Source organism: Fundulus heteroclitus, unplaced genomic scaffold (genome assembly GCF_011125445.2).
Source record: "Fundulus heteroclitus isolate FHET01 unplaced genomic scaffold, MU-UCD_Fhet_4.1 scaffold_900, whole genome shotgun sequence".
Taxonomy (NCBI): Eukaryota; Metazoa; Chordata; class Actinopteri; order Cyprinodontiformes; family Fundulidae; genus Fundulus; species Fundulus heteroclitus.
Window position 1 is genome coordinate 29,888 of NW_023397363.1, and position 7,474 is coordinate 37,361.

At 38.2% G+C, this 7,474-nt stretch overlaps 1 long non-coding RNA gene across 1 annotated transcript; it reads left to right on the top strand.

The window, feature by feature from the left end:
- Window positions 1–2,245: 2,245 nt before the first annotated feature.
- Window positions 2,246–4,569, top strand: LOC118562389. The gene is made up of 3 exons (XR_004930597.1): window positions 2,246–2,287; window positions 3,729–3,818; window positions 4,496–4,569. It is a non-coding gene; the product is annotated as an uncharacterized LOC118562389 (long non-coding RNA).
- The last annotated feature ends 2,905 nt before the right edge of the window (window positions 4,570–7,474 follow it).

Below are 7,474 nucleotides of genomic sequence, written 5' to 3' on the forward strand. Positions count from 1 at the left end.
TTTCATCTGCCTTCCAGTTATCAGTCCTACTTGTGTTTTTCAGAAACATCTCAGCACTTTTACATTGGTAAAAAATGTCCTTCATTGAACAGGTTTCCTTCAGGAGTCCTAGTAACACACACTAATCTGGTCAAATGTCATTGTGGGGACTATAGCAGCTGTAGTCTGTACACAGTTAATGGCTGGTTTGTGATAACACACATTTTTCTGGTTTACAGTACAAGTGAGGACCCCGTTTGAGGGTTTTTTTAATCATCATTTATTCTGCCTTTATGGAACTATAGCGTTTGCTTCCACTCATCAGTAGCATGGTTCACACCTGGCTTATCATCTGATGTATGCACTGTATCAGGGACTGTTATACAAAGATGTTTAGAAGGCAATCCTGTGTTTTTTTTTATTGGGTAAACTTAGTAAAGGTCAATGTGGTGTAGAAATGAGAGGCTATGTAAATAACAGATCATTGGTAAACTGAACCTGCTTCATAGTTGAACATGACAGCAGCGATTAATAAACAATGCACCATGCTAGTCATCAGCTTTATTACTTTTGATTAGTCAATGGTTTTAGGTTGTCGCATAGTTGGTCATTTAGATTGTCTCTATGTTAGTAAACCTGCACTTAAATATAGTATTAAGAGGCTATTTTCCTCTTCCACAGGCTAGCAAAGAATCATCTGTGACTGAGGCTGTCGAAGTTGAGCATGCTGGCTCATCGGATCAAACTCCGTCCAAGTCCTCCAAGAAAAAGGTAATTTTTCCTGAACGTCATTTCATCTGCCTTCCAGTTATCAGTCCTACTTGTGTTTTTCAGAAACATCTCAGTACTTTTACATTGGTAAAAAATGGCCTTCATTAAACAGGTTTCCTTCAGGAGTCCTAGTAACACACGCTAATCTGGTCAAATGTCATTGTGGGGACTATAGCAGCTGTAGTCTGTACACAGTTAATGGCTGATTTGTGATAACACACATTTTTCTGGTTTACAGTACAAGTGAGGAACCCGTTTGAGGGTTTTTTAATCATCATTTATTCTGCCTTTATGGAACTATAGCGTTTGCTTCCACTCATCAGTAGCATGGTTCACACCTGGCTTATTATCTGATGTATGCACTGTATCAGGGACTGTTATACAAAGATGTTTAGAAGGCAATCCTGTGTTTTTTTATCGAGTAAACTTAGTAAAGGTCAATGTGGTGTAGAAATGAGAGGCTATGTAAATAACAGATCATTGGTAAACTGAACCTGCTTCATAGTTGAACATGACAGCAGCGGTTAATAAACAATGCACCATGCTAGTCATCAGCTTTATTACTTTTGATTAGTGAATGGTTTTACGTTGTTGCATAGTTGGTAATTTAGATTGCCTCTATGTTAGTAAACCTGCACTTAAATATAGTATTAAGAGGCTATTTTCCTCTTCCACAGGCTAGCAAAGAATCATCTGTGACTGAAGCTGTCGAAGTTGAGCATGCTGGCTCATCGGATCAAGCTCTGTCCAAGTCCTCCAAGAAAAAGGTAATTTTTCCTGAACGTCATTTCATCTGCCTTCCAGTTATCAGTCTTACTTGTGTTTTTCAGAACATCTCAGTACTTTTACATTGGTAAAAAATGTCCTTCATTGAACAGGTTTCCTTCAGGAGTCCTAGTAACACACACTAATCTGGTCAAATGTCATTGTGGGGACTATAGCAGCTGTAGTCTGTACACAGTTAATGGCTGGTTTGTGATAACACACATTTTTCTGGTTTACAGTACAAGTGAGGACCCCGTTTGAGGGTTTTTTTAATCATCATTTATTCTGCCTTTATGGAACTATAGCGTTTGCTTCCACTCATCAGTAGCATGGTTCACACCTGGCTTATCATCTGATGTATGCACTGTATCAGGGACTGTTATACAAAGATGTTTAGAAGGCAATCCTGTGTTTTTTTTTATTGGGTAAACTTAGTAAAGGTCAATGTGGTGTAGAAATGAGAGGCTATGTAAATAACAGATCATTGGTAAACTGAACCTGCTTCATAGTTGAACATGGACAGCAGCGATTAATAAACAATGCACCATGCTAGTCATCAGCTTTATTACTTTTGATTAGTCAATGGTTTTAGGTTGTCGCATAGTTGGTCATTTAGATTGTCTCTATGTTAGTAAACCTGCACTTAAATATAGTATTAAGAGGCTATTTTCCTCTTCCACAGGCTAGCAAAGAATCATCTGTGACTGAGGCTGTCGAAGTTGAGCATGCTGGCTCATCGGATCAAACTCCGTCCAAGTCCTCCAAGAAAAAGGTAATTTTCCTGAACGTCATTTCATCTGCCTTCCAGTTATCAGTCCTACTTGTGTTTTTCAGAAACATCTCAGTACTTTTACATTGGTAAAAAATGGCCTTCATTAAACAGGTTTCCTTCAGGAGTCCTAGTAACACACGCTAATCTGGTCAAATGTCATTGTGGGGACTATAGCAGCTGTAGTCTGTACACAGTTAATGGCTGATTTGTGATAACACACATTTTTCTGGTTTACAGTACAAGTGAGGAACCCGTTTGAGGGTTTTTTAATCATCATTTATTCTGCCTTTATGGAACTATAGCGTTTGCTTCCACTCATCAGTAGCATGGTTCACACCTGGCTTATTATCTGATGTATGCACTGTATCAGGGACTGTTATACAAAGATGTTTAGAAGGCAATCCTGTGTTTTTTTATCGAGTAAACTTAGTAAAGGTCAATGTGGTGTAGAAATGAGAGGCTATGTAAATAACAGATCATTGGTAAACTGAACCTGCTTCATAGTTGAACATGACAGCAGCGGTTAATAAACAATGCACCATGCTAGTCATCAGCTTTATTACTTTTGATTAGTCAATGGTTTTACGTTGTTGCATAGTTGGTCATTTAGATTGTCTCTATGTTAGTAAACCTGCACTTAAATATAGTATTAAGAGGCTATTTTCCTCTTCCACAGGCTAGCAAAGAATCATCTGTGACTGAGGCTGTCGAAGTTGAGCATGCTGGCTCATCGGATCAAACTCCGTCCAAGTCCTCCAAGAAAAAGGTAATTTTTCCTGAACGTCATTTCATCTGCCTTCCAGTTATCAGTCCTACTTGTGTTTTTCAGAACATCTCAGTACTTTTACATTGGTAAAAAATGGCCTTCATTAAACAGGTTTCCTTCAGGAGTCCTAGTAACACACGCTAATCTGGTCAAATGTCATTGCGGGGACTATAGCAGCTGTAGTCTGTACACAGTTAATGGCTGATTTGTGATAACACACATTTTTCTGGTTTACAGTACAAGTGAGGACCCCGTTTGAGGGTTTTTTAATCATCATTTATTCTGCCTTTATGGAACTATAGCGTTTGCTTCCACTCATCAGTAGCATGGTTCACACCTGGCTTATTATCTGATGTATGCACTGTATCAGGGACTGTTATACAAGATGTTTAGAAGGGCAATCCTGTGTTTTTTATCGAGTAAACTTAGTAAAGGTCAATGTGGTGTAGAAATGAGAGGCTATGTAAATAACAGATCATTGGTAAACTGAACCTGCTTCATAGTTGAACATGACAGCAGCGGTTAATAAACAATGCACCATGCTAGTCATCAGCTTTATTACTTTTGATTAGTCAATGGTTTTACGTTGTTGCATAGTTGGTAATTTAGATTGCCTCTATGTTAGTAAACCTGCACTTAAATATAGTATTAAGAGGCTATTTTCCTCTTCCACAGGCTAGCAAAGAATCATCTGTGACTGAAGCTGTCGAAGTTGAGCATGCTGGCTCATCGGATCAAGCTCTGTCCAAGTCCTCCAAGAAAAAGGTAATTTTTCCTGAACGTCATTTCATCTGCCTTCCAGTTATCAGTCTTACTTGTGTTTTTCAGAAACATCTCAGTACTTTTACATTGGTAAAAAATGTCCTTCATTGAACAGGTTTCCTTCAGGAGTCCTAGTAACACACACTAATCTGGTCAAATGTCATTGTGGGGACTATAGCAGCTGTAGTCTGTACACAGTTAATGGCTGATTTGTGATAACACACATTTTTCTGGTTTACAGTACAAGTGAGGACCCCGTTTGAGGTTTTTTTAATCATCATTTATTCTGCCTTTATGGAACTATAGCGTTTGCTTCCATTATCAGTAGCATGGTTCACACCTGGCTTATCATCTGATGTATGCATTGTATCAGGGACTGTTATACAAAGATGTTTAGAAGGCAATCCTGTGTTTTTTTATTTGGAAAACTTAGTAAAGGTCAATGTGGTGTAGAAATGAGAGGCTATGTAAATAACAGATCATTGGTAAACTGAACCTGCTTCATAGTTGAACATGACAGCAGCGATTAATCAACAAGCCACCATGCTAGTCATCAGCTTTATTTCTTTTGATTAGTCAATGGTTTTACGTTGTTGCATAGTTGGTCATTTAGATTGCCTCTATGTTAGTAAAACCTGCACTTAAATATAGTATGAAGAGGCTATTTTCCTCTTCCACAGGCTAGCAAAGAATCATCTGTGACTGAGGCTGTCGAAGTTGAGCATGCTGGCTCATCGGATCAAGCTCCGTCCAATCCTCCGAGAAAAAGGTATTTTTCCTGAACGTCATTTCATCTGCTTTCCAGTTATCAGTCCTACTTGTGTTTTTTCAGAAACATCTCAGTACTTTTACATTGGTAAAAAATGTCCTTCATTAAACAGGTTTCCTTCAGGAGTCCTAGTAACACACACTAATCTGGTCAAATGTCATTGTGGGGACTATAGCAGCTGTAGTCTGTACACAGTTAATGGCTGATTTGTGATAACACACATTTTTCTGGTTTACAGTACAAGTGAGGACCCCGTTTGAGGGTTTTTTTTAATCATCATTTATTCTGCCTTTATGGAACTATAGCGTTTGCTTCCACTCATCAGTAGCATGGTTCACACCTGGCTTATTATCTGATGTATGCACTGTATCAGGGACTGTTATACAAGATGTTTAGAAGGATATCCTGTGGTTTTTTATTGGGAAAACTTAGTAAAGGTCAATGTGGTGTAGAAATGAGAGGCTATGTAAATAACAGATCATTGGTAAACTGAACCTGCTTCATAGTTGAACATGACAGCAGCGGTTAATAAACAATGCACCATGCTAGTCATCAGCTTTATTTCTTTTGATCAGTCAATGGTTTTACGTTGTTGCATAGTTGGTAATTTAGATTTCCTCTATGTTAGTAAACCTGCACTTAAATATAGTATTAAGAGGCTATTTTCCTCTTCCACAGGCTAGCAAAGAATCATCTGTGACTGAGGCTGTCGAAGTTGAGCATGCTGGCTCATCGGATCAAGCTCCGTCCAAGTCCTTCAAGAAAAAGGTAATTTTTCCTGAACGTCATTTCATCTGCCTTCCAGTTATCAGTCCTACTTGTGTTTTTCAGAGACATCTCAGCACTTTTACATTGGTAAAAAATGTCCTTCATTAAACAGGTTTCCTTCAGGAGACCTAGTAACACACACTAATCTGGTCAAATGTCATTGTGGGGACTATAGCAGCTGTAGTCTGTACACAGTTAATGGCTGATTTGTGATAACACACATTTTTCTGGTTTACAGTACAAGTGAGGACCCAGTTTGAGGGTTTTTTAATCATCATTTATTCTGCCTTTATGGAACTATAGCGTTTGCTTCCACTCATCAGTAGCATGGTTCACACCTGGCTTATTATCTGATGTATGCACTGTATCAGGGACTGTTATACAAAGATGTTTAGAAGGCAATCCTGTGTTTTTTTATTGAGTAAACTTAGTAAAGGTCAATGTGGTGTAGAAATGAGAGGCTATGTAAATAACAGATCATTGGTAAACTGAACCTACTTCATAGTTGAACATGACAGCAGCGATTAATCACACAATGCACCATGCTAGTCATCAGCTTTATTTCTTTTGATTAGTCCATGGTTTTAGGTTGTTGAGTAGTTGGTCGTTGTATTAGGGTTAGGAAACCCGTTTGAGTTTTTTTATTTATCATAATTTTTTCTGCTTTTTTGGAACTTAATGTTTTTTTCCACCTATCAGTAGCATGGTTCACACTTGGTTTATGACCTGATGATGTTCAGTATCGGGGATTATACTACAAGGATGATTAGAGGCCAATCTTTATGTCTTCTTGGATAAACTGTGCAGATGAAAGTGGTGCAGAAATGAGAGGCTAATCCCCTAACCCCTTTTTCTCATAATGGTTATTATTCCTTTTAGAATTGAAAATTCTAAATTCTGTCTCTTATTAAGACAAATAAAACACTTTTAAACATAAATTCCCGGGTCATGACAATACTGTTTTGATTCATTCTCAGTCATTGTCTTTTTTATGTGATATATTTCATCACTGGCATAGAGGGTGATCAGTACATGGTTCTACCGACATGCACTGTAAAGTCATGGTTGCTTTAATTGCAGGTTTCAGGTATCTACATAATTTGGTCTATTATTCTAATATTCCTCTGGACAATAGTTCTTAGGTTTTTTAATGAGGTTCCGGTTTGTTCAGGTTTTTATTGCCAGTATTCCCAAAGAACACCTTGTTTATTGAAACCAGTCTTCCAAAACCTCCTCGTAGATTGTCGTGTTGACTGTGGACTTTTTTTTTTACCCTGTTAAATAATTTCACTTACTCCTCAATTTTCTTTTTATTCTAGAAACATCATTCAAGGTCTTCACCTGATACTAGCTCTCTGATGAAGACCATTTGCTCATCCCTAAGTTAAGAAGGACCAAAAGCATTGTGGTAAGTTACACTATTTAGTAATCATGAACTTAAAAAACCCCAGAATGGCCATTTGAGATTTATTTTCCTTCTGGAATATTTTTTTTCTAGATGAACAAACTTGATAATTTGGAGTCCGATGACCTATTTGACCCTTCATCAAATGAGAGTGGAGAAGAATATGTTCCTAAAAGTAGTGAGGAATACTCTGAAGATACTGCACAAGTGAAATTATGGAAACTGACGATCAGAAAAGAACTCCTCCTCTGTCATTTTAAGAAAGTTGCAGTTTCACCTCCCCCTGTGATGAAGGAGAACAGTAAAGATAATGTACGGAGAGGGGACTTCACAGGGGACGTTCACCAACAAAAAAGCATGAAAAATTTCATAAATCCAAAAGGCGACGTTTGTAGTCCTTCACTCTGTCGCACTAAATGCATTGGTGAGGGCTCAGTCAGCTGATCAATTGGACGTTCAAGTGAAGACGACAGCTCTGCCACATCACCACCTGTTGCAGAAGATGATGGTGTATTTTACTCTTCAGTTGCAGATGATAGATGTCCTAAAGTTCTCCTGTCATACCTGCTGTTTCAAAAAGGTCAGGATGGGTCACGCATTTACAACAAAAAGCAGTACTGGTTGTACTGTAAACAGGGATACATAAAAATTTCAAGGCATTTGGAGCGTGCTCATCACAACAAACCTGAGGTTGCACAAGCCATAGCTTTTCCCAAA